At 34.2% G+C, this 25,641-nt stretch overlaps 1 long non-coding RNA gene across 1 annotated transcript in view; it reads left to right on the top strand.

Annotated features, from left to right (window-relative positions):
- The first annotated feature begins 10,706 nt into the window (after nt 1-10,706).
- The window catches only part of LOC123381105, an 89,643-nt gene continuing 74,708 nt past the window's right edge, over nt 10,707-25,641 (top strand). The window contains exons 1-2 of the long non-coding RNA XR_006587626.1: nt 10,707-11,142; nt 13,915-14,015. This is a non-coding gene — a long non-coding RNA (uncharacterized LOC123381105). The remainder of the gene's footprint in view (nt 11,143-13,914; nt 14,016-25,641) is intronic.

Here is a 25,641-nt window from a genome sequence, read left to right as displayed (position 1 = left end):
GGTTGTTTAAAGACACTATTGTATGACACACTTTTATCATGCATGAGTTTCTTTTGCATATATACACGGATATTGGGAATATTCATTTACTTTCAATGAATTAACTCATGTATTCAACAATAAGATATCTCTATGGAGTATAGAATATTTGACAAAATCTTCTCTATTTAGGCACTCTTTCTCCTTTTGTACCCTTTCCTCCCTTAAATGAGTTACTGTACTGGAACATGTACTTACTTCATCTGTGATTTTGAAAATCACAGTTCTAACATACATATAAATATATTTATATGTGTATATTAATATATAAACATATATGTGTATTTATATACACATATACTAAGTATATGAATATGTATGTATAGATGTAAATATTGTTTAAGATCTATTTCCTTTCTGTTTTTAACTTAAATATACAAAAAATTGGTTATCTTGCTTTATGCAATCTTTTGATACTTGTTTATTTCAACTGGTAACATTATATTGGTGTTACACTGTAGTCTATTGGTTGTATCTGTTTTGCACTGCATTTAGAGCATTGCATAAATATGCCATGATATTACACCACCCTCCTGTCCATCAGTGTTAGTTTGTAGCCTGGTGCTGCCCTGAATATTCTTGTATATGTCTCCATGCATATGAGCAAAGTTTTCTTTTGAGACATAACTAGTAGAGAATTACCAAGTTATAATTTTCCAATGTTTAATTTTTAAGATAATACCAACATTTCCCCAAAATGGTTTAGTAATTTACCTCCTAAGGGAAATTACAAGTTGTGGGATAAAACTTTGCCAATCCCTGATTAATAACTATATTTGATACCTCTTTAAAATTTTTCATTTATGCTTATTCAAATTTATGCTCATTCTACTTGGAGATTTTCCTTTATTAACCTGTACATTATTATGGTACAATCTTGGAACAGTTGTAACTGATAAAGGATTAATATTGACTGTCTTCACCCAGTGTATATCAAATTTATAACAAATTTTTCCATTTTATTTAAAATATCTTTGAATTAATAATAGTTATTTTACTAATACAATTTTTCAATATTTTCTTACATTGGAATGCATTTATTAATAATGCTAAAAATACTTCCCTACTCAGTTTAGAGAAGTATCAATCTGTATTTTGAACTGAAATTTGTTAAGATTTTGCATTTGTTATTTAAGTCCTTGATCATTCTGGGTTAATTTTTATGTATGATGTATAGTAGATATCTAATTCTAATTTTTCTATACAGAAAATTTTAATAGGTATATGTATTGAATAAACTTTTTCCTATTGCTCTGACATATCAAATTTGTCAGATATCAAAATTCTATATTACATGCATCAAGTTTCTTTTATGAAATCTGACTTTGGATCAGGTTTTGGTGGTTACTTTATTTTTTTCTTTTTCCTATGACTTGCTAGAGCCTTTATTATAAACCTTTATATATACTGGGGTAAGCTCCCTTCTGGTTTTTCCTCTTCAGAAATATTAAGGGTATTTTGATTCTTCATAATTTTGGAAATAACATAGTAAATTCCATGAACAATCTTATTTAGCCTGGCATTATATTAATTCTATAGAATAATCAGGTATATTTGACATTATTTCAATATTTAATGTTTTAATGCCCATGAGCAAGGTATATTTTAGGTCATCCTTAAATTCTTTCAATTAAGTATTATAATTTATTCATTAGAAGTTTTGTGCTCCATTTTATTTCTCAGAATTTTATACTTACGGTATTAAATGGGATAATTGAACTATTTTCTCAATTTTATTGTAGATATATAGTAATTGTATTATTAATGAATTATTTTACATAACTGACATCTTGCTAAACATTATACTCCTAGAAATTAGGCTGTATTTTCCTTTTTCTCTGATACAAGGTAATTATTTTAAAATAATTTTTGAAAAGTGACTTTAAGCTTTGAAATCAAACAATTAGAGTCCATATTACAGTTCTTTTGCTTTGTGTCATTGAATAACTTTCTTATTCATAGAGTCTCAAGTTCCTTCTCTATAAAAGGGTTGTAATGCTAGCACTTATTTTACAGGCTTGTTGAGAAGATAAAATAATACACATAAAGCACATTGTGTGCTACTCTGTATGTTAACTAATCTAAACTCGTTTTATTGGAAGGATAATTAGGATTAAAGAGTCAAGAGTAATTCTGAGTACTGCAATTATGAGTAATGCTTAGCTACAGTGTGACATCATCATGACTGGGAATGCTAATGCAGTAAAATGAGCACATAAAAGTAAAAATGTGTAAGTCGCTTTAAAGGCAGAACATTCATCAAGGCAAAACTAGAGGGAGCAAGACTTAACCTAAGGTGATGACCAGCGTGTAACAGAGACGGTGGAACCAGAAATCAGACATTTTCAACAAGAGAAGTTCACAAAAAGATCTAATCGTACTGACATTATATTTTATCTTTATATTTACAAGTTGAAATGCTCAAGCCTTGTGAGCTAGAGGAGAACAAACCTGTGTGCAAAATACTCCTTCAACTCTTGGTTCATAGACAACATCAGGTTTCTGGAAAAGCAAGTTTAAGCAGTGGATCCTGGCACACTCGGAACAAGGTTAGTTCTTGGCTTTGAACTGCCCTTCTTAGGAAGAACTATATCTTTTTCAAATATTACTGAGTTTCTTCAATTTAATCATTAAATATTTTTAGTTTTACTATCCTTTTTCTCACAATTTTAAGCAATCATATTCCTCCAATCCAATGGAATACTTCAAAATCTCATGGAAATTTCCATGCATATTCATCTTCAAGTCAAAACTCCCACCTCTCCAAGCAGATTTCTGCTAACAGTCTAGTAACATAAAGTTAATAATTTTAGTATTTAATAAAACTGTAAGGATAATCAAATCTTCCTGATGATGTACAAAATCAGAGTACTGCTAAAAATCTGGTCCCAATACCCTAATCCCTTAGGCCAGTGCTATTCAAATTAAATCACTTTAAACATTAGAAAGAATTGTATATAGTTAAGTTGGTACCATTTTCTAGGGAGAATAAAATAGCTATTTTCTTCATATGCTCATGGAGTAATACCATTCTGTAAGTTCTTTTTATCAATTATTGGTTCCCATAGAATGAACATTTTGTTAAAGGATCTCAAAATTAACACCCAAATTTTATTTCTAAATTTCAAACATTCACACATTTTTAGTAATACCCATTTTATTTATAGCCACAATTCTTTATTATTTTTTTTTACATTTATTTATTTTTTGAGAGACAAAGAGCACAAGTTGGGGAGGGACAGAGAGAGAAGGAGACACAGAATCTGAAGCAGGCTCCAGGCTCTGAGCTGTCAGCACAGAGCCCGACGCAGGGCTTGAACTCACAAACCATGAGATCATGACCTGAGTTGAAGTCGGACACTTGACTGAGCCACCCAGGCGCCCCTTTACAGCCACAATTCTTAAGTTCATAGACACCTAATAGAATTACCTTTATATATGTAAATCTGAGTTTACTTGTTTACCATAAAAGTTCTTTATCAAACTTGCATAGATCTTTGCAGACCTCACTTTTTAAAATTTCCACTTTATATAGATAAATGTTGAATTAGAAAAATTTTACAGAACTGTTACATTTCTCCAGTTCTAATTTTGTCTGCATTTGTTAATACAACATGTTTTTGTTAATATATTAGGTGTATGTTGCATTCTAATCATTATATTTTACCTAAAGTTATTCATATCAAAGACAGTGTTGTCAACTTAATGGGTAAAGATCACAAAAGTATTTGAGCACAGTTATGTCCTGTATATAATCTAAATGTTTTTATAAAATTCCAATAGGCTATGTATACAGACTATATATATGGTCAAGATGTAAATTAGAACAATAAGGTAATAGGCTAATAATAATGTTTGACTAATAATATTCTGGAACCTCAGATTATTTCACACTTTAATCCTCCTTCGTAAATATCTACTTGTAAAAACAGCAGTTATTTTGCATGATGGTGCCGGTTCCAAGGACAGTTCCTAAATGACTTAGGAATGAGAAATGTTATCTTTTAGTTTTTTTTTATTTAATGTATAAAGTTTTAGCTTCTATGCTTTCATTGCTGATTTCAATATGTGAATACTAATATAGGATACATGATAAATGCTTGGGAAGCTTAATCACAGACTGGTATTATTAGATGTTGAAGGAATATTTTGGTTCGATGATATGAAAAACTGAGTAGAGTTTGATACTAAAATAAGTAAAAGTTATACCAAAATTAGAATAAATGAAATAAATAAGTTTTGTGATATGTTTTGGAAATGTATGCCAAAAGTCTTAACATTTGTGGTTTTTTACCATGTAGTGGAATGTCTGAATAAAATATCAGAAAAACATAAAAGCTCTCAGTACAAATATTTTTTATTATAATCATGAAAAAGTCAGATTGACCTGAATGGTTACTAAAAGTATTACATTTAATTATAGTCTGTCACGCTGATAGAACATTCTACAGACTTCAAAATGTTTATTTGGTTTTCATAATGTTATTTTGTTATTTGAGAAAAAAACCCTTAAAATACTGTGAGTAGTGAATGATATTTCTCAGGTAAAATTATGCACACACACAGACCTCAAAATACTGGTGGAGGTGTTTAGAAGTTTTGATGTTTTCTAAATCTGTGCCAGGCTCTCACAAAATTTACAGTAAAAAAAAATAAAAAATAAAGTTTTCAGATAACTTTAAGGATGTTTTAAGTGCAATGGAAAGTACCCAACGTGAGATCCAGGCTTTAACAATCTCTCATCTGGCCACCTCGAAGACTTGGCCAAAATGCTCACCATGCTGCCCCACCTGACAAATCTTTAATAGCCTCCGGCATCTGCAGAATGAATTTCAGTGCCCAGATTAGCCTGTAAACCCCCCTCTATTTTCATCTCTCACATTACTTCCTCCCAGGGTAACCCCAGGTTTTGTTTTTTTCCCCAGCAACCTTGAACTTTCTGTTGTTCTACGCATACAAGCAAGACAGTTTGGCGGTAGTGATGTTGGTCATGTTATTTATTTGGTTTTCTCCTTCTTTTCCCAGGCCGTTACTCACATTCTATCTTCTCTCTGGAATGGACGACCTGCTCCTAAATTCTTTAAAACTGGCTTCCTGAAGTTCTTTTTGTGAATCACCTTAGGATCCTGTTAAAATGAAAATAATAATTCAACTGTTCTCAGGTAAGGCTCAAGATTTTTGTTATTTTGCCCAGTTCCCAGGTGATACTAACGCTCTGGTTCTTGGCATATACTGTGAGTAGAAGTCAGGACAATGACCTGAGTGCTGTGGCTTTCCTTAGATATTCCATTATACCTGTTGTTTACCTTTATCCTTGAACTTAAACTATGGTGGTCATTTTCTGTCTCTTTCTCTCATAGATTATGGGCTTCTTGATAATGTTGCAGTCATACATATTGTATGCATGTGTCCATATATATATGGTATGATATATACACACACACAATTTATAGACTATATATAAATATATACTTTACATATACTTTAACTTGTACTTCCCTGAGTTGTGTACTAGACCCCATTTTCTTCACCTACTAAAGTTGCCTCAATATGCACTGCTTACTCACATGCCATTTTGTTTCTCTGTTTGATCATTCCCATCAAGAGTTTTGTGCTTCCTGATTGTTCCTTCTGCCTAGAACCTTCTTCAACAGATATCTGAATAATTAACTTTCTTTAACTTTTTTCATGTATTTACTCAGATCTGGGACCAGATGCCATATTTAATACTGCAACCTGTCCCAAAAGCAAGAACACTTTTTTTTTTTTTTTTTTTCTGCCAGGTATATGATTTATATATTAGGTCAGTTTCTCTCCACTGGAATGCAAATTTTAGGCAAGAAAGTATTTATTTTATTCATATATGTATTTCTAGTGTTTGGAATAGTGTTTACATGTTAGAAATAAGGAATAAATGGATGATGGATGGGTTAAAGCAACAGATGCCTTCTAATTTGTTATTTCTTTGCCAAGAAAGTAGGCTGTAATTTAAAAAGTCTGTATCAATAGTATCCTAGAACTTTCATATGCCAGATAAATCCAGTTCAATATATTCTGTGAGTAGAGAATAATTGCTTTGTTCCTACTGCTACTCTGTTAAAGCTCCAGGCAATCTGGCTAAAATCTGGGTAGATTCCCAAAAATTTATGATTCAAGAAAAAATGTGTGCCAACCACATCTTTAGAATCTGATCAAACTGGCAATATAACAATATCCAAACTATAGTCCAAGCCTTGTTGATAGGGACACAATGACTTCAGCTAAAAAAAACCGAAAACCAAAACCAAAACAAGAAAACAAAAGGTGAAATTCCTAGAGAATACTCATTTCTACTATTGGAAAGAAAGGAAAGGAGAAGACTAGAAAAGGAAAGCTTGTTAGATGTTGTGGACAACAGCATGTAAATCATATTTTCACTTGTATTATAAATCTTTAAATCTAACTGAAAACAGTTGATATGATCAGTTTGGATATGCCTTTCCGTTAGCAACTGAATAGGACTGATTCTTGTCACAGCAATTGAACTGACATGTTGAGCATGGAGTATTCTGGCAAGTCCTCCTGGCCAATCTGCTCCAACTCTGCTCCAGGGCATCCACAGTGGGGTGTCTTTATAATCTTTCCAGCCTGGAATTTGATTAAGGTAACAAGGAATGATGGCACAAATTCAAATAAATATCCTATTCATAAATTCCCTAAACCCAACTCGTGTAATGCAGTCTCTGTAAGGAATGAGTGGGTATGACAACTTGCCAACTTCAAATAATTAATAGACTAAATCTTGTACAGACATTTATAATCGGAACTGAAGTATTCTGAACTGTTTTATTAAGGATTATACCACAATATGCTTTTCTCCTTAAAAAAAAAATAGCAATGGTTTACTAAAACTTCTTGGTGATCTCTAAAGGAAAGTGGTTGTATTTTTAAAGGTTTGTTAAGTATATAGCTCATGTTACATGATCCCGCCTATTTTGCAATGTCAAAGTTAACTTCAAGTCTTTAAATGTAATAATTCATTCCTACCTGTATAGAAATTATTGGATGACTTAAATTCAGTGACTTCAAGTTATTATTACTAAGGTATTCAAAAATTAAATGGTGATCTCATTTTATTTAAATAAATATAAGTTTATGATCTAATGTGATCTTATTTTAATAGAATATAACATGTGTGTGATCTTATAACCCATGATGATAAGTGTTATATACCAGAATTATTTGTTTCCTTACTTGTCATAGACTCTGGGTCTGGAGTTCTCTCTTGTCCAGCAAGAAAGCAGGATGCAGGATTAAAACTGCGAGAGAGGCTAATGTCTGGGAGGAGACAAGACCCCTGAGTAAGGGTCCTTGCTCCATTTTTATTAGGATCAAAAGGCTTACAAATGTGTTGATGGATGTGCACAAAGAGACAATGAAATCGTGAACATTAACTCATGTGCATAAGGGAAAGGGGGTTCTGAAGATATGTGGTATTAGGGGTTTGGGTCAATACAAAACAAAACCCTGGCTAGAGTTGGAAGGTTGTTTACAGCAAACATGAGGCCCCACCTCTAGACCAGTTTAGGTAAACAGAGAAGGAGAAAGAGCATGCAACCTCAGGCTCAACAAGGCACCTTTCTTTTGCTAACTAGCTCTTCCCTGGGCAACTTCACCCCACAGCAGTCTATAGCCCTATTTACCTGTTTACCTAATTTGGTCCTTCCTTCCTGAGAAAGCAGCTTTCTGCTATTGTACTAAGTTGGGGGCGTTTCCACCCTAATCTTGTTTACCTCATCTTGGATGTTTTCATCCTGAGATTCCCTATTCCTATACCTTTGTCCTATCCTGGGGGCCTTTGCCCCATTTACCTAACTTTGTTTACCCAAACTTGGGTGTGTACATCCTATGGCTAGTTTCTTTATGCCTCGTTAACCCATCAGTGCAGGCTCAGGGAATTCCTAAGTTTATTCCTCATACTTACTTACCTTTTTACACATATGTCATTTTATTTCATAGGACTTTCAAGCTTTATGAAACTGGCTGTTAAATTTTTTACCAAGTATTTTCCATTTAAAGTAAGTAGTTTCATTGTCTCCTGGACAGTTGTGAAAGTGTTTGAGAAATGTTAAGCTAGTACTGGATAAATGCACTGTTGAAACAATTTATTGACCTTTTTTAAATTTTTTTCAAATGTTTTTATTTATCTTTGAGACAGAGAGAGGCAAAGCATGAGCAGGGAGGGGCAGAGAGAGGGGGAGACAGAGAATCTGAAGCAGGCTCCAGCCTCTGAGCTGTCAGCACAGAGCCCGACGTGGGGATTGAACTCACGGAGTATGAGATCATGACCTGAGCTGAAGTTGGATGCTCAACCGACTGAGCCACCCAGGCACCCCTAGACCTTTGAGGTCTATAAACTTTTCTAATGAACTAAGGTGACAGTGTAATTGTCAATAAGATTAATGAAACTAATAGGAGTATATCTCAGCTAAATAACTCAATCTGTGAATTAAATTTGTTTAGGGCAAAAGGTATAATTTTTGCTTATAAGTAAATTGGTTTAATACCCACAAAGATCAGATCTGAGATATTCCCATTTTAAGGAAACTGTATTTTTGGAAACTGGGAGGCCATTTTCTCTAAGTGAGCCTTTTAGTGAATGCAATGATGAAAATTACATTCCCAATGATTTGAACCAATCATTTCTCCAAAGGCTCTATTTCTGTCTTAGCAACCAAAGCCATAATAACTTTCCAAGTGGCTGTGCTTTAGTGCCAGTGTTTCTTTCTCTTTGGAAGCACATGTGGATAAATCTGTGATAAAGCTCAATATTCTTCACCTAAAAAAAGAAAAAAAAATGTGAACAATAAAATTAGAAGGAGAACTGACACTTACTGGTTTCAAAAGCTATAGTAATCACAATGTTTAACTGGCAGGACAGATGTATAGATATGTAGGTCAATTGAATAAAATTTGTGTCCACAGACCAGAAATAAACTCTTAAATTTATGGTTGCCTGGATATTGGCAAGTTATTTCACTAAGAAAGAATAATCTTTTCCACAAATAGTTCTGGGACAACTCGATAGCCACAAGCAAATCATGGAAGTTGAACCCCTACCTCACCTCACCTCATTTATAAAAATTCACTCAGAATAGATTATAGACCTCAATGTAAGAGCTAAAACTATAAAATTCTTAGAACAAAATATGGGAGTAAATCTTTATTGCATTGAATTAGGCAGTGGTTTTAACATGTAATACCAAAACACAACAAAACAATTAAAAAATTATTTTGATGAAGCCAATTTAAATTTTATGTTTTATTTTTATTTATTTATTTTGAGAGAGACAAGGGAGAGGGAGAGAGAGAGAATCCCAAGCAGACTCTGCATTGTCAACACAGAGCCCAACATGGGGCTTGAACACCTGAACCATGAGACCATGACCTGAGCCCAAACCAAGAGTCGGAAGCTTAACCAACCGAGCCATCCAGGTGCCCCAAGTTTTATACTTTAAATAAAACTGTCAAGAAGTTGAAAAGACAATCTACATAATGAGAGAAAATATTTGCAAATTAGAAGGGACTTGTATCCAGAATATGCAAAACTACAATAAAAACAAAATCAGATAACCCAATTAAAAATAGGCAAAGTATCTAAACATATATATTTTCCCAAGAAAATATACAAGTGACCAATTACATGAAAACATGACCAGCATTATCAGTCATTAGGGAAATTCAAATCAAAGCCACAATAAGATACCACTTCACCTCCACAGGATGGCCGTAATAAAAAAGATGGACCCCAACGAGTATTGGTGAGAATGTGGAGAAATTGGAACCCTCAAACATTGCTTGAAGTATTGCAACCACTTTTGGAAGTAGTTCGGTTATCCTTAAAAATGGAAACATAAGAATTATCATGGGATCCAGCAACTCCAAGGGAAATAAAAACACATCTGCAAAAAATCTTGTACATAAAATGTTCATAGCATCATATTCATAATAGCCAAAAAATGAAAACAATCGGAATACCCATCAATTGAAGAACGAAAAAAATATGTGCTATATCCATACAATGGAACATTACTTGGCCATAACAAGAAAGAAGTATCGATCCATACTCCAGTTTGGATGAAATTGGAAGCATTATGCTAAGTCAAAGAAGCCAGTCACAAAAGGTCATACGTTCTATGATTCCACTTATATGAAATGTCCAAAATAGGTGAATCCATAGAGACAGACAGCAGGTTAGTATTTGGCAAGGGCTGGGGGTAAAGGGAGAATGGGGAATGACTCCTGGTGAGAAGGAAGTTTCTTTTGGGGATGATGAAACTCTTTTAAAATTATAGTAATTGTTGCACAAGTCTGATTTTACTAAAAACCACTGAATGGAACACTTTAAATGGGTAAACTTTGTGGTATATGAATTAGATATCAATTAGCTCTTAAAAGTAAATATGGCATGCATTTCAGTTGCTATAATATGTATATATAAGGCCAATAAAAATTAGTTTTAGGGTATCTACAAAAGAAGTCAATTGAATATAACTAGTGGTTCCAAAATTCTTAGGCATATTATCTTAAATAATTGCATCAATTGAGTCTAGAATATCTCATTGCTTTATCTCTTTATATAATGAACTTTTGAAATATTCCCTAATAGTTGGGTGGATAAATGGACATTGATGCCTTAATCTTATATGATTAATAGAATCCTTTGTATATAAATATCAAGAAACAGTTTGCTCCAGCTCAGAGCTAGTTTTCTTTTCTTTTCAACAAATTAAACCAGCCTCATGACCAGTGGGAGTGAAGCACTTGACATCCTACAATGCTGGTGATTCTTAATTTATGCCCTGAGGGACTAATACTGAGAATATGTTCAGGGTACCATAGCAACTGCAGAATCAAAGCAATGATCTCATATGGCAAGTTTGTAGCTGAGAGAACACTTCAGGATTCTGTGGGATCACCTGGGGCAGCACTATTCCAAGTGTTCATGGTGTGGCATCTTGATAAGGGACACCTAATTGGTGTTAATTTATCCAAATTAAAGACAACTTTAAAGCATCTCTTTCCATAGAGAAGAATGGTCTCATAAAAATGTGTAACAAAATGGTAAGGGTATTTAATTTATAACTAGTATTTCACAAGGGTTTTGATATGGATCTTTATTAAAACTGATTTCAAGTTGCAGTAACCTTAGTAATGTGCTAAAATGTTTGTGCAGGGATAACAATATCTTGTCTAACATCAAAGGAAGACAAAACATTGTCAAATAATATATTAATTTTCATGGCAACAGCACTTGTATTTGATCATCACATGATATATGTATTCCCCACTTTTCTCTTTGAGAATCTGAATAGTGAGAGCACTAATAACGTACCCAGGGAACAAACAATCCCTCCTTTCCTATTTTATATTAGTCAATTAACATACAACAGATGTCTGCTTTCAGAAGAAGCTTTTTAAGAGCACTGGGCTATGTGCCTCTTTGCCTTCGGATATTGGAATGAGTTCCAGAATCATGAAACTCAATGAAAGAAGTAAAATTGCCATTTTCCCCCAAGTTTCAATCATGAGCCACCAGAATTCATCTCCAACTAATGTTGAATATACGTATAAAAATCCGATTATATCTCTTACTATTTTAATCCAAAGAAAAGGAAATTGCAGAAACATGAGTTATAGAAATGCAAAGGTAAAATGGGATTAAAATTACGAAGCTGGCTAAAAGAATGTAAACATCAAGAACAAGAGAATTCAGTACAAAACTACTCAATTTTACTCATTAAAACATGATTTGGAAACCCTTCCTCATGGCTCTGCACACTCTAGCAGTTCAGCCCAGTTATTAAGACAGTCCTTTGTGTAGACGGCCTGTGGTGTGGCCAGCACTATCTGACAGTGAGACCAGAAATCTGGTTCCACAAAGATGTGAACTTTTCATGAAACGCAGGAAATGGTAATTTTATTAAGAGCCCTGTGACCTGCAACCAAGGATGAAGGAAATGAAGGAAAATGAAAAACTGAAGGAAAAACAAGTTAGGAACTAACTTTAGCGACTAATGGAATATTTAAAAACCAGTAAGTACTGTTGATTAATGGATTACAACTAATGTTCATGCTATTATCAAACAAAAATTAGATATCCAAAATTAGGGAAACAATGTTATTTCAAAATGAAATTGACATAAAGAGTAAGTAGAAGAGTCTTCAAAAAGTTGTTTCTATAACTAAGCAGACTACAAAAAGTAATACAGAAATGAATACAAATTAAGAGAAGGGGAAATAAAATGATATTTGTATGATTGGCTTATAAATCAAAGGACTAATCCTTAAGTTCCTACAGAGGAAAGGATATTGCAATATTCATTTTTTTAATTTAAAAGTGAACCCCTAAATCTCTAAAAGGCACTATGATGAAAGATGAGTAATGTATGTTAATAGGAAGAAATATTTTCCTCTATAATACAAATATTTTCCAGATTACAGTTTCCAAAATGACAAAAGCATGCAGGTGAAGTTACTTACCCTGCAACTTCTCCTTCTTGAATGAACACCCTCAGATCAGAGGTACCTAAAAGCTGTTATATAGGTTTCTTTCCTCGGATAGAAAATAAGATAGGACAAACTAAATCTTTCTTCTATTGAATAAGACTCAAGTAGAAAATCTTATACTGAAATATATGCCCTTCCATTTAAAGAAAAAATACATATGGACTTGTATATGAACTTCTATATAACCCATAAGCATGTTTGTTGGACACATTCCTATGAAAGTTTCAAAGAACCAGAAGAGATTCCAAAACTATGTTTCTAAAAATGTTTCTGAAACAGAAATGGACACTCATTATTTGCTGCATTATATTTAGGTTTCTGAGCTCCAAACTTCCAGCATTTGTCTACTATAATTTTGATCGTTTCCTAACTGGACCTATAGTCCTATCTTTCCAGATCATTCTCCACCAAGAAACTCTCATTAATTTCCTCTAAATAATTTTGATGACTATTATCTGGAATAATCAGCATTTATAGAAGTAACTAAATTGCTTAATCCGTGAGACAAGAGGAGCTAACTGGCACATTGGGATAAGTGTTTAAATGGAAAAAAAAATTTAAATATTTTATTTTACATATTCCTTGTTATATAAGTTTATGATCAACTTAGATTTGTCCTTATTGTCATGGTTAAACTATTTTAAATGACAGTAAGAAATAGTAAATGGAAAATGTAGTCATGCTTTACAAACTTTATGCAGTCTTGAATAATAAGGAAAACATGTTTTCCACTAAATGAGACGTAGGATAAAGCTGGCATACTTTAATTTACTTCCAACATATCACTTCCAGTCATAGCATTAGTGATATTACAAAAGTCAAAGGAGACTCATTGGTGCTGATAGGATAAAGACAGATGAGCAGTATCTAAAGCACATTGTTTAAAACAGAAACCCAATTCTGACCTATGAAAACTAACGATAAAATAGTAAGTATTCTTTCAGTGGAGTAACGTGCATTCCAAACTTTCAAAACATTTCTTTGTACGTTTCTCTGAGCATCGCCTCTGCCTACAGTCTGGGTCCCTGGAAGTAACTGCATCGCTATTTATTTTGTGTTACCCATTCAAAGTCAATATAATGAGAAGGGTGAACAACATCTTTAAAGTATTATAGAAGTAGTTTTGTCCTCACAGGATCTCCAGAAAGATTCTCTAGGACCCGCCACAGTTGAGGACTGCTAGTTTGAAGACTGTTATCTCAATACAATACATTCCAAATTGGAAGAGTTCATAGCATTTTTAATTTACTTTGCATTCGGCTAGAAGTTACTAGAGATGGTATGAAAAAACCCTCTTGTATCTGACACAAACTTCCTTGCATATAGGCTACAAATAAATGGAGAAGCACATCATCCAACCTGGTGGAGAATGAAGGCTCCTCATGTGAAGAATGTCAGAGAACACTACCTGCTTTAAAAGACACCAGGTATTCTACATCTGAAACTATTACACTGTATGTTAAATAACTGGAATTTAAATTAAAACTTAAAAAAAAAGAACATTAAAAGATACCAGTGGGGAATGCTGCTATTCAGTTCATTTAAAACTACCTGTGTAAAGTTTTGGAGATTTCTTCCAATAGTGTAATAGTGTAATAATTCATAGCACATTTAGCTTCTTGATAAAGAACTAAAGATAAGTGAGTAAATGAAAGCAAACAAACATGCCTAAAATGGATACAAATGAAGTGAGATGTGGATTGGAAAAAAATCCTCAGTGCTATTGGTGATCCAACAGGGTATTTACTTCTGGTTTACATACATCCACTTTGCCCTCCACACCTAGGTCATTGAGTGAACACATTCCATGTAGAGAAGCCACTGTAAGACTTTCCATATCTATATGGTAAGACAAAATCATGCAATCATTAGAATTCCTTTTTTTTCCTAAATTTGGGCAAATGTAAACTGATTAAATAGTATCTTTAAATATTTTACATTAAGATTACCATGTATATTTTCTGTAATAGAAACTGTAAACATCAAAGAAATGTCACATTAGCTGAGGATCATAATGTAGAATGTTCTGGGCTACTAGTCCACTCTCTTATTCAGGGAATTTTGTGAAAAATAGCCATCACTTTAGAACACCAGTATACTTACATAAGACAACACTACTTTTAATCACGTTACTAAATTTAGATATATTTCTCCTTGGAAAGATTATTTATTAAAATTTAAGTTTATTTCCCCAAAGGCCATATTCTTCTAAAAGACAATATGCTATGAAATATTTACTTTTGTTTACTTCGAACTTAAAATGCAGTTTGATAGCACAGATACTGAAGTTAAGTGCTATAACACTAATGATGTTTAGTTGACTATAAATTTAATAGACTTTTTGCATGTAAAAATTTTAGGGACTTTTAGCAGACTTTAAGTTTTCTTTCTAGAGCAGATTTAAGTTTACATAAAGACTGAAGGGGAAGTAAAGAGTTCTCATGTAGCCCTGCGCCCCCCACCCGACCCCATTTTCCCCTATTATTAACATCTTGTGTTAGTGTGGAATAGACCAAACATGATGCTGTCTTGAGCAAGACTGGAAGTTATGAGGTTGGTCTTAAGTGGTCACATTTGTGATATATTAAGAATATAAGGCTTGGGGCGCCTGGGTGGCGCAGTCGGTTAAGCGTCCGACTTCAGCCAGGTCACTATCTCGCGGTCCGTGAGTTCGAGCCCCGCGTCGGGCTCTGGGCTGATGATGGCTCAGAGCCTGGAGCCTGTTTCCGATTCTGTGTCTCCCTCTCTCTCTGCCCCTCCCCTGTTCATGCTCTGTCTCTCTCTGTCCCAAAAATAAATAAACGTTGAAAAAAAAATTAAAAAAAAAAAAAAAGAATATAAGGCTTAAAGAATGTGAGGACTGATTTTATATGGAGTGGGGGAGAAAGAAAAGAGCATTTTGATTGAGCACTGGAATCAGTAGAGAAGCAGGTTTAAAGATATATATTTGAGGGGCACCTAGGTGGCTCAGTCAGTGAAGTATCCGACTCTTGATATTGGCTAAGGTCATGATCTCACAGTTTGTGGAATCAAGCCCCACATTGGTCTCTGCACTGACCGCACAGAGCCTGTTTGGGATTCTCTCTCATGTGCTTTCTCTCAAATAAACATTTTTAAAAAAAATATAACATTCTGAAGTCATGAGGGTTAATGATATCATCTCTGGGGTGAGCACAGCAAAAACAGTAAACTAATGGCTAACTTTGGAGACTTTTGCACATATCAAATTGGAGACATGAAGAGAAGTCAATAAGATTGAGGTCAAAAAGTACAGCAGAAGATGAAACTCAAGAAAGACTACTTTTTCTTGAATCCAGGTGATTAAATTCCCTTATGAATATGACTGGGTACGTCAAATTGATATTTTCAGAAAGATGAAGACTGATAATGGACTTCTGGCTTTAAAAGTATGGGAAACATGTGTGTTCTTGACATCTTTGGGTAAAGACAAAGTGGTCAGAATATCACTTACTGCTGGGATTTAGGGGATGAAGTGAAGATAAATATATCTCGTTCAAGACTTTTTGTTGTGAAGGGAGGGAGTGAAATTTTGAGTAGCAGCAATGGAATGCATGCTTAAAGAAAGCTGGTTTATTTTAAACATACAATCTTTAAATATGCATGTATGTGTGTAAATACATATGTATGTACATCTATACTATAGATAAATATCTGAGATATATCAGATATATATGTAATCTTTATTGCTGAGCTATATAATCAAATAGATATCACTATTATATAATGAGTGTGTGTGTGTGTGTGTATATATATATATATATCTGTTGGCAAAAATAGATAGGACTCTGCATACATGGAGGGGCTGATCACAGGAGAAATTGCATCCATAGTGTCAGTAATGTTGGCAGAATATAATGGTTCTAACTGGTATAGTTTGGTAGATACAATGGTGGGAGTGTGTAAATATTCCCTACTCCCATTTCTGTGTCTCAGTAAATTAAAAGGAAAAACTGTCAGCGGAGAGTGTGGAGAAGTGAGGAGGGATTACAGGTTGGAGGGAAGAGAGCAAGTGAAGTAGTCATTTTGAAGAATTTAATGCTGAATGGAGTACTAAGATGCTACTTGAGATGAGTGGTCCTGGATTTAAACCAAGACCTAGCACCATAGTTCTTCTATGACCTCATGCAGCTTCTTCCCTCAGCTGCAGACGGAACAGAGGGTTGCATTTACCAAAGCTTGAGTATCACAGGTAAGCTTTTGCAAAGGGTATGAGGGCAAGGAAATTGAGGTGTATGCATTGAAGTGATTATAATGCTGAGCCATTACATTTCTGTGTAAGGAGCAAAATCAGAAATGGGGGTGGGTAAAGAACAGCAAAGAAGTGGGGTCATCAAGATTATATGCCCCAGTGGTTGAAGTCTTGTAGTTAGTACTGAAAGGAGTTAGCTGGAAAGAGTAAGAAAGTATGTTTGGAGAGTGGACTGCTTGATTAGAGACCCTAAAGAAGATGTCCTAACTTGTGAGGATAATATCTGCAGTATGACCTTAGGAGTGGATTCCTAAGGTCCGGTGGAAGACAAGATGATTGGAAGAGAAAAATTTGAGGAATTGAGAGCATAGGGTATTAAAAGGTGTTGTTTCAGATACTGTACTCAAAAGTAGAGTTGCAAAGAAATAGCAAGGTGCTAAAATATCAGTGATGGAGACTGGCCAGAGCTGTGTCAATGACAGCAATGAGCAGGGACAGGGAATACCATACCTATCCATCCAGTTCTCCATCTGTCATCTAAAGAAAGGGACAAAGGTCTGCAGTTAGAAATGAAGAGGTGAATAGAAGAGAGGTCACCTCCTTCACCTCCAGAATAGGGAAAAAAGTCATCATCTGAGAGGTGGCAATCAGCCTTATCACTGGCCTATATAAAATACTTCTGTGGCTTCCCATTCCCACCAAACAACATTTAACTTCCTTAACATGGCATTCAAGGCCTTGTGCTTTCAGCCCTAGCTTCTTTTTCAAATTCTGTCCTCACTACCTACCCCGATCAGCCACACTTCACTTCCTCAAACTTGCCATTCATTCATCATTTAGCCTTCAGAGGTGCTGTTCCTTTCATTTCCCTGTGCCCTAATTAAGTGATAATCCCCATTTTTGTCCTCAATTTCTTACATTTCTTCCAAGAAGCTTTCTAAATAGATTAAGCTGGTTGTCCCTGGTTGCCTCAATAGGGTACTAAATCCTCTTCAGGTTAATTATTTGTTCAGTTGTCTGTTTTCTCAAATTAAGTGTAATGTAAATTCCACGAAGCTAGAGATCATGCATTGGTTCAACAGATTTGAGTGTCTACTAAGTACTCATCATTATTATTGAAATTTTTATATCATCATTGTATCATTGCTATTTAATTAGGACCTAGAATTTGGTAAGCATTCGGTACATATTATCCTTCCATGTATAAATGCATGTGTGGGATAAATGAGAATTCACTTATTTGTATTTTATGTGATAGTCACTGGTTATCTGTCACTCATAGCAATATTGCACATAAACACTGCTTAAGGGAAAAAGAAATTCTGTCTTGAAAATGGAATGCTTTTACTATGAAGTAGTTTTAATTTGCCTAAAACTTAAAGCTTACCTTCTCTATCAATCTGTCAGTAGTCTAAAATTTTGCTGATGTCATAATGTGTAAAACAGAACATTGAACAAGATTTTCAACTGCCAGATCTTGAAAGTTAAAAAGTTAAATGTTACAAATGATTTACATCTGGACAGAGCATGCAGAACCTTCAAAATAAGTCTTTCCTGTTGCATACGGAAAATTCCATTTCTCAAAGTACATACATTGACATAATAAAAATTGAGTGCATGAAAAGAGAAGGGTATGTGCCTATCTTACGGCAAATGAGAAAATTTAAAAATGTGCTTTCATTGTTTTAGGACTTATTAGAGTTTGAAAACGATTTTAAGAGTGAAGCAAACTGTTTCCGTAAGATCACAGAGATGAAAATCACTTGCTGATGTCATCTAAGACGTCATGTTGCCTCAAACAATGGGGTAATCCACCTCTACTGAATAAACTCTATTCATAAAGATCTGGTGAGCCCTACTTAACACCTGTGAGATGACATTACCAAACAGACAATTGTGGAAAACTTATGTTAGCTTTGAATGAAAGTTCTAATGAATAATACTAGAAGTAGAGGTTGAACCTCATTTGAATCCTACTCTGTCAATTCATGGTTGATGTAGCTGAGGAATAGAAAGACTCAATCATTTTTCAAACACTACCGAGTAAGGTGAGTGAGACCTCCCAGACCTTTCTCATACTTTCCCACCCCACATATGCTTATTTGTATTGTACATTTGGATGCTATTTCTATAACTGTATTCTTTCCTAGAATTATTCCTATGTATAAAGTAGAAAAAAACAGGTAGATATACAGCAGGAAAAAGAAATAGGACATAATGTTTTGGGTGACAAAGGTGTCACCTTGAAGACCTTAACAAATTCTTAGTCTCTGCCGCCTTCTTTTCTCCCATCTCCAGATATAATTAAATATATAATAATTTTTTTTCCTAAAGTTCTTCCCGAGTTTAGTAAAGAATATTTTAAGGACTCCAGGATTACCATTCTGGGACATCTGTTGATAGTCTGTCTTTATGCTGAATCTCTAACATATTCTGCTTCATTCTGAGACATCACCTTTTTCTTAGCTTTGAGACTAGGTTCCTCTCTTGATACACTGCTGAGTATTCCAGTTCCTTTTCACCTGAGACCCTGATTGAATCATAGCTGTCTTCTCCCTCAGAACAAGATTTCTCTCCTTTAGAAACCCATGCAAAGGGGTGCCTCAGTGGCTCAGTCAATTAAGCATCAGACTTCGGCTCAGGTCATGATCTCACAGTTTGTAGGTTCAAGACCCACATCGGGCTCTGTGCTGACAGCTCAGAGCCTGGGGTCTGCTTCAGATTCTGTGTGTCCCTCTCTCTCTGCCCCAACTCTGTTTATGCTCTTTCTCTCTCAAATAAATAAACATTAAAAAAAAACAGTGCAAATGACTGCAAAAGAGTTTTATGATGGAGGGTGATAATCATGTACCAACTCTAAGGACCACACCCTCCTAGATTCTTCCAAATCATGTTTAGAACGCCAATTTTGGAATTGCCTTGTGTATATTGTCTACCATTATGATTTCAAGTTAGGTTTGGCATTCCAGCTCTGGCTTACTTTCATCCGAGCACGTACTGAGTTCTGGATCTCAACTCTTACTCAGTTCCACTCTTATACTCTTCTACCATCGTGTCCAATTATGTCCTGAAATATGATCAGCACTGGAACATACAAATTGGAATTCAATGCACTACTTTAACTCTGAAAAGTTGATTTTGATTTGTTGAGAGTGACACCAAAAAGATGGCAACATAGGTCATTCCTGAATTTGTTCCCCCTCACAAGAAGACTATTTAGGGACAAGACATCACTGGAGAGAATCCTGGAACATGAGAGGGAGGATGAAGCACTACCCTGCAGCACAGAGACCAAGACATACTAGGGTGGAAAGAAGAATGGCTACTAGAAACTCATCTCCAATAACTCTAAAGAAATGGAGACATATGAACTGTCAGACAAAAATTCTGAATAATCCTCTTTAAAATTAGGAAAACAATGCATGAAGAAAACGAGAAGTTTGACGAAAATAGAAACCATTAAAAAAATCAGAAATCCTAGTGCTGAAAAATACAACTGAACTGAAAAATTCAATAGAGAGCTTCAAAATCAGACTTGACCATGCTGAAGAAAGAATCAATGACCTGGAAGATGTTTGAAATTATCCAGTCATAGGAGCAAAAACAAAAAAGAATAAAAAATAATGAAGAAAGCCTATGGGACACAATAAAAAAAAACCCACAATGTTTAAATTATGGGAATTCCAGAAGGAGAAGAGAAAAAGGGGGAGAAAGTATATTTAAAGCAATAATGGCTGAAAACTTTGAAAATGTTGTGGCATCCAAGTAATAGGCATCCAAGAGGCCTAAAGGATTACACATAGGTTGAATCCAAATAGGGCTACACCAAGACAAATAATTGTCAAGTCAAAGACAGCTAATTTTAAAAGCAGCAAAAGAGAGAAGTCACATATGAGGGAACCCCATAAGACTATTGGTAGATTTCTCAACAGAAACTTTTCAGTCCAGAAGGTAATGGGATAATATATTGAAAACACTGAAAGAAAATAACTGTTAACCAAGAATTCTCTACCTTGCAAAGATGTCCTTCAGAAATGAGGTGATAGGAAGACTTTCCTCACCACTGGAGAAAGGCTAAAGGGAGTTCCTTGAGTGGAAATAAAGAGATGCTAATGAACATCATAAAAACATAAAGCAGTGCAAAACTCACTGATAATGGTAAATATATAGTCAAAGTTGAATTCTGTAATATGGTAATGGTGGTGCATGAAGCATTTAACAAATCTAGTTTAAAAATTAAAAAAAAATGAGTAAAAAGAACCATACCATAATAACCTATTATTTTTTATGCAATATAAAAAAATATGTAAACTGTAACATTGATAACGTAAAAAATGAGGAAGGGGAGAAGTAAAGTGTAAATCTAGGGAATTCTATTAAAGTTAAGTTGTTATTAAAATAGGATGTTATAATTTTAAATTATTTTAGGTAAGCCTCATGGTAGCCACAAAGGAAAAACCTGGAGTAATTGCACGTAAGAACATGATTAAAAAAAGTCAAAACATACTGATCTCACATGGTATCAACACAGACACGCCAATACACATGCACGCACACACACACACACACACACACACACACACACACACACCTGAGTAAAAATAAGGAACAACGGATCTACAAAACAACCAGAAAACAGCAGCAATAGTAAGTTATTATCAATAATTACCTTAAATATAAACATATTAAATTCTCTAATCAAAAGACACAGAATGGCTGAATGGATTTTAAAAATCATATTGAATGATACGCTGTTTATAAGACACTGACTTTATGCTTAAAGATACACATAGGGCTGGGTGGCTCAGTCAGTCGGTTAAGTGTCCAATGTTTGATTTCTCCCCAGGCCATGATCTCACATTCATGACATTGAGAGCCCCATATCGGGCTTCATGCTGAGTGTGGAGCCTGCTTAATATTCTTTCTCTCCCTCTGCCCTTCCCCCCAGCACGTGTGCTCTTTCTCTCTCAAAAAATATATGTATATAAAATTAGAAATCAACACTAAGAGGAAAATTGGAAAATTCACAAATATGTGGAAATTTAACAACATTCACCTGAGTAAGCATGGATCAAAGAATAAAGTATCTTGAGATGAACAAAAATGAAAACACAAATACCAAAACTTACGGGATGCAGCAAAAGTAGTTCTTAGAGGGAAGTGCATAGCAATAAGTGCCTACATTAAGAAGCAAGAGAGATCCTAATTCTACACCTTAAGGATCTAGAAAAAGAAGTACAAACTGAGTACAAAGCTAGTGGAAGAAAGGGAGTAATAAAGAATGGAACAGAAATAAATGAGATAGAAAACAGAAAATCAGTAGGTGAGACTAACCAAACTAAGAGTTGTTTCTTTGAAAACAAGCAAAATTGATAAATCTTTACCTAGATAAACCAAGAAATAAAAATAGGACCCAAATCAACAAAATTATAACTGAAAAAGAAAATATTACAAATGACATCAAAAATACAAAAAAATCATGAGTTTACTATGAACAACTATACCCCCCAAAAACCAGACATCCTAGAATAAAATGGAAAAAAAAAATTAGAGCCATAAACCACCAAGACTGACACAAGAAGAAATAGAAAGTCTGAATAGATCAATTAATAATAACAAGATGGAGTCAGTAAGCAAAAATCTAATGAAGAAAAACCTAAGACCAAATGGTTTCCTTTTGGTAAATTTTTGGTAAATTTGGTAAATTTTACCAAACATTTAAAGAAGAATTAATGCTAGCCCTTCTCAAACTCTTCCAAAAAAATGAAGAGGAGGGAATATTCCCAGACTCATTTTATCAGGTCATTGATACCAAAGCCAGAGAACGACACTACCAAAAAACTATAGAACAATATCCCTGATGAATAAAAATGCAAAAATTCTAAATAATTCTCAATACGAGCAAACTAAATTTGGCACATTAAAAGGATCATTCACCACAATCAAGTGGAAATACGTGTGGGATACCAGGATGGTTCAACAAAATCAAATCAAGCTATGTGAGACATCACATTAATAGAATAAAAGAAAAACTCGTATAATCATCTCAATAGATACATCTGAGAAAATTAAACACCCATTTATCATAAAACCTCTAAACAAATTATGTACCAAAGGAATGTACCTTAACATAATAAAGGCCATATATGATAAGTCCACAGCTCACATCACACTAAATGGTGAAAGGTTGAATTATTTTCCTCTAAGATCAGGAACAAAACCAAACAAGTGCCCACTCTCACCACTCCTATTCATCATAGTACCAGAAGTCCTAGCTAGAGCAATCAGGAAAGAAAAAAAAAGCATCAGAATTGGAATGGAAGAAATAAAATTGTCTCTATTTGCAGGGGACATGATGTTATAGAGAGTCAATCCTAAAAACTCCACAAAAAAACCCTGTTAGATCTAATCAATAAATTCAATACAGTGTCAGGATACAAAATTAACACACAAAAATAAGTAGCATTTCCAGACACTAACAACAAATTACCTGAAAAAGAAATTGTAAAAATCCCATTTACAAGAGCATCAAATCAATAAAATACTTAGGAATGAATTTAGGAGGGAAAAGATCTCTCCAAAAACAAGATATTGATGAAAGGAATAAAAGACACAAATAAATAGAAAGGTATCCCATGTTCATAGATTGGAAGAATCAAAATGTCCATACTACCAAAAGCCATCCATAGATTCAATACAATTCTTATAATGATTCAAGTAGCATTTTTTACAGAGGGAGAAAAAAAACAATCCTAAAATTTATATGGAACCACAAAAGATCCAAATAGCCAAAAGAATCCTGAGAAAGAAGAACAAAATGGAAGGCATCATACTTCCTGATTTTAAGCTATGTTAATCAAAACAGTATGGTACTGGCATAAAAACAGACAATAGATCAATGGAAAAGAATTGAGAGCCCATAAATAAACCCAAGCATATACAGTCACCTTATGTTTGGCAAGGGAGCCAAAGATACTCAGTCTAGAAAAGACAATCTTTTCAATAAATGGTTCTGGAAAAATTGAATATTCACAAGAATGAAGACCTCTACCTTATAACACATAAATTAACTAGTAATATATTAGAAATTTAAACATTTACATAAATTAACTAGTAATGGATTAGAATTTTAAACATAAGACTTGAACCAGGAAACTCCTTAAAAAAGCTCCTTGACATGGTCTTGGCAGTGAGTTTTTAGATACACCTAAAGCATAAGCAGCAAAATAAACAAGTAGAATTTCATAAAACTAAAGAGTTTCTGCACAGCAAAAGAAAGTGAAAGACAATGGGAACGGGAAAAATTACTTGCAAATCATATATCTGATAAGGTGTTAATGACCAACATATGCAAAAATGCATACAATTTCAATATATACTATTTAAAAGTATATAAATCTTTATAAAAAATTGTATGTTTATGCGATACTTCAAAAATATTTATTGAGCTTTCCCTAAAATTCTCAATGTCAGTGATACAAGGGAAAACTGAATGTTCATAAATATCTACTGTAGAAAACTTCCTATACTTATTCATATATCTTTATTCAAATATAATTAGCCCAATCTATACATATTTTAAAGTATAAAATCAGGTATATTTATCCATCTTGAATTAAAAAAAAACACAACACATTCATTTTTCTTCCACCAAAAGGAAAAAGACCTGTTATTCAATATTTCTTGATAATTTATGCCAATATAAATTTATTTATAGTCATTAAGTGTGAAACACATCAAATAATAAAGTCTTAGATATATAATTGTGTGATTTATGTTTTATCTAATTATCAACACCAGCAGACCCACACATATGAATAATTACAACTCTGGCATACATACATTTTATTTTTTAATTTATTCTGAGAGAGAGAGAGAGAGTGGAGGAGTGACAGAGACAGAGGGAGAGAGAGAGAATCATGAGCAGGTTCCATGCTGTCAGCGCAGAGCCCAACGTGGGGCTTGTACTCACAGACCATGAGATCATGACCTAAGCCAAATCAAGAGTTGGACGCTTAACCAGGTGTCCCACATATATACTTTTCCAATTCCCAAAATTCTCAACTTTATTGCAGTATGAAGGAGAAATGGCTCATTAAGAATATCATAGCCCTAGGGCACCTGGGTGGCTCAGTCAGTTAAGCATCTGACTTTGGCTCAGGCTCAGGTCATCTCATGGTTTGTCAATTTGAGTCCTGCTTTGCAGCGGGTGAGCTAGAACCCCACTTCAGGTGAGCCCTGCTTCTTTCTCTCTCCCTCTCTGCCTCTCAGTCTCTGCCCTTTGCTCACTTAATATGTGCTCTCATAAATAAATAAATGAATAAATAAATAAACAAACAAACAAATAAAGCCCTAAAGGGTTAGTATCCACACTATATAAAGAACTTACACAAATCAACACCAAAAAAAACAAATAATCCAATTAAAAATGGACAGAAGACTGAGACAATTCTCCAAAGAAGATATGCAGATTGTCAACATCATTAATCAGGGAAATGCAAATCAAAACTACAATGAGCTGTCACCTCACACCTATCAGAATGGCTAAAATCAACAAGAAACAACACGTATTGGTGAGGATATGGAGAAAAAGGAACCTAGTGCACTGTTGGTGGGAATGCAAATTGGTGCAGACATGGTAGAAAATAGTATGGAGTTTCCTCAAAAATTTAAAAATAGAACTATGGGTCTAGGAATCACATACTGGGTATTTACCCCAAGAATACAAAAACAGTAACCCAAAAGGATATATGCACCCCTATGTTTTTGCAGCATTATTTACAATAGCCAAATTATGGAAGCAGACCAAGTGTCCATCAATAGATGAATGGATTAAGAAGTAG

This window comes from Felis catus, chromosome D3 (assembly GCF_018350175.1).
Source record: "Felis catus isolate Fca126 chromosome D3, F.catus_Fca126_mat1.0, whole genome shotgun sequence".
Classification (NCBI taxonomy): domain Eukaryota; kingdom Metazoa; phylum Chordata; class Mammalia; order Carnivora; family Felidae; genus Felis; species Felis catus.
Note: the sequence above shows the minus strand (reverse complement) of the source record. Positions and strands in the feature narration are given on the sequence as shown.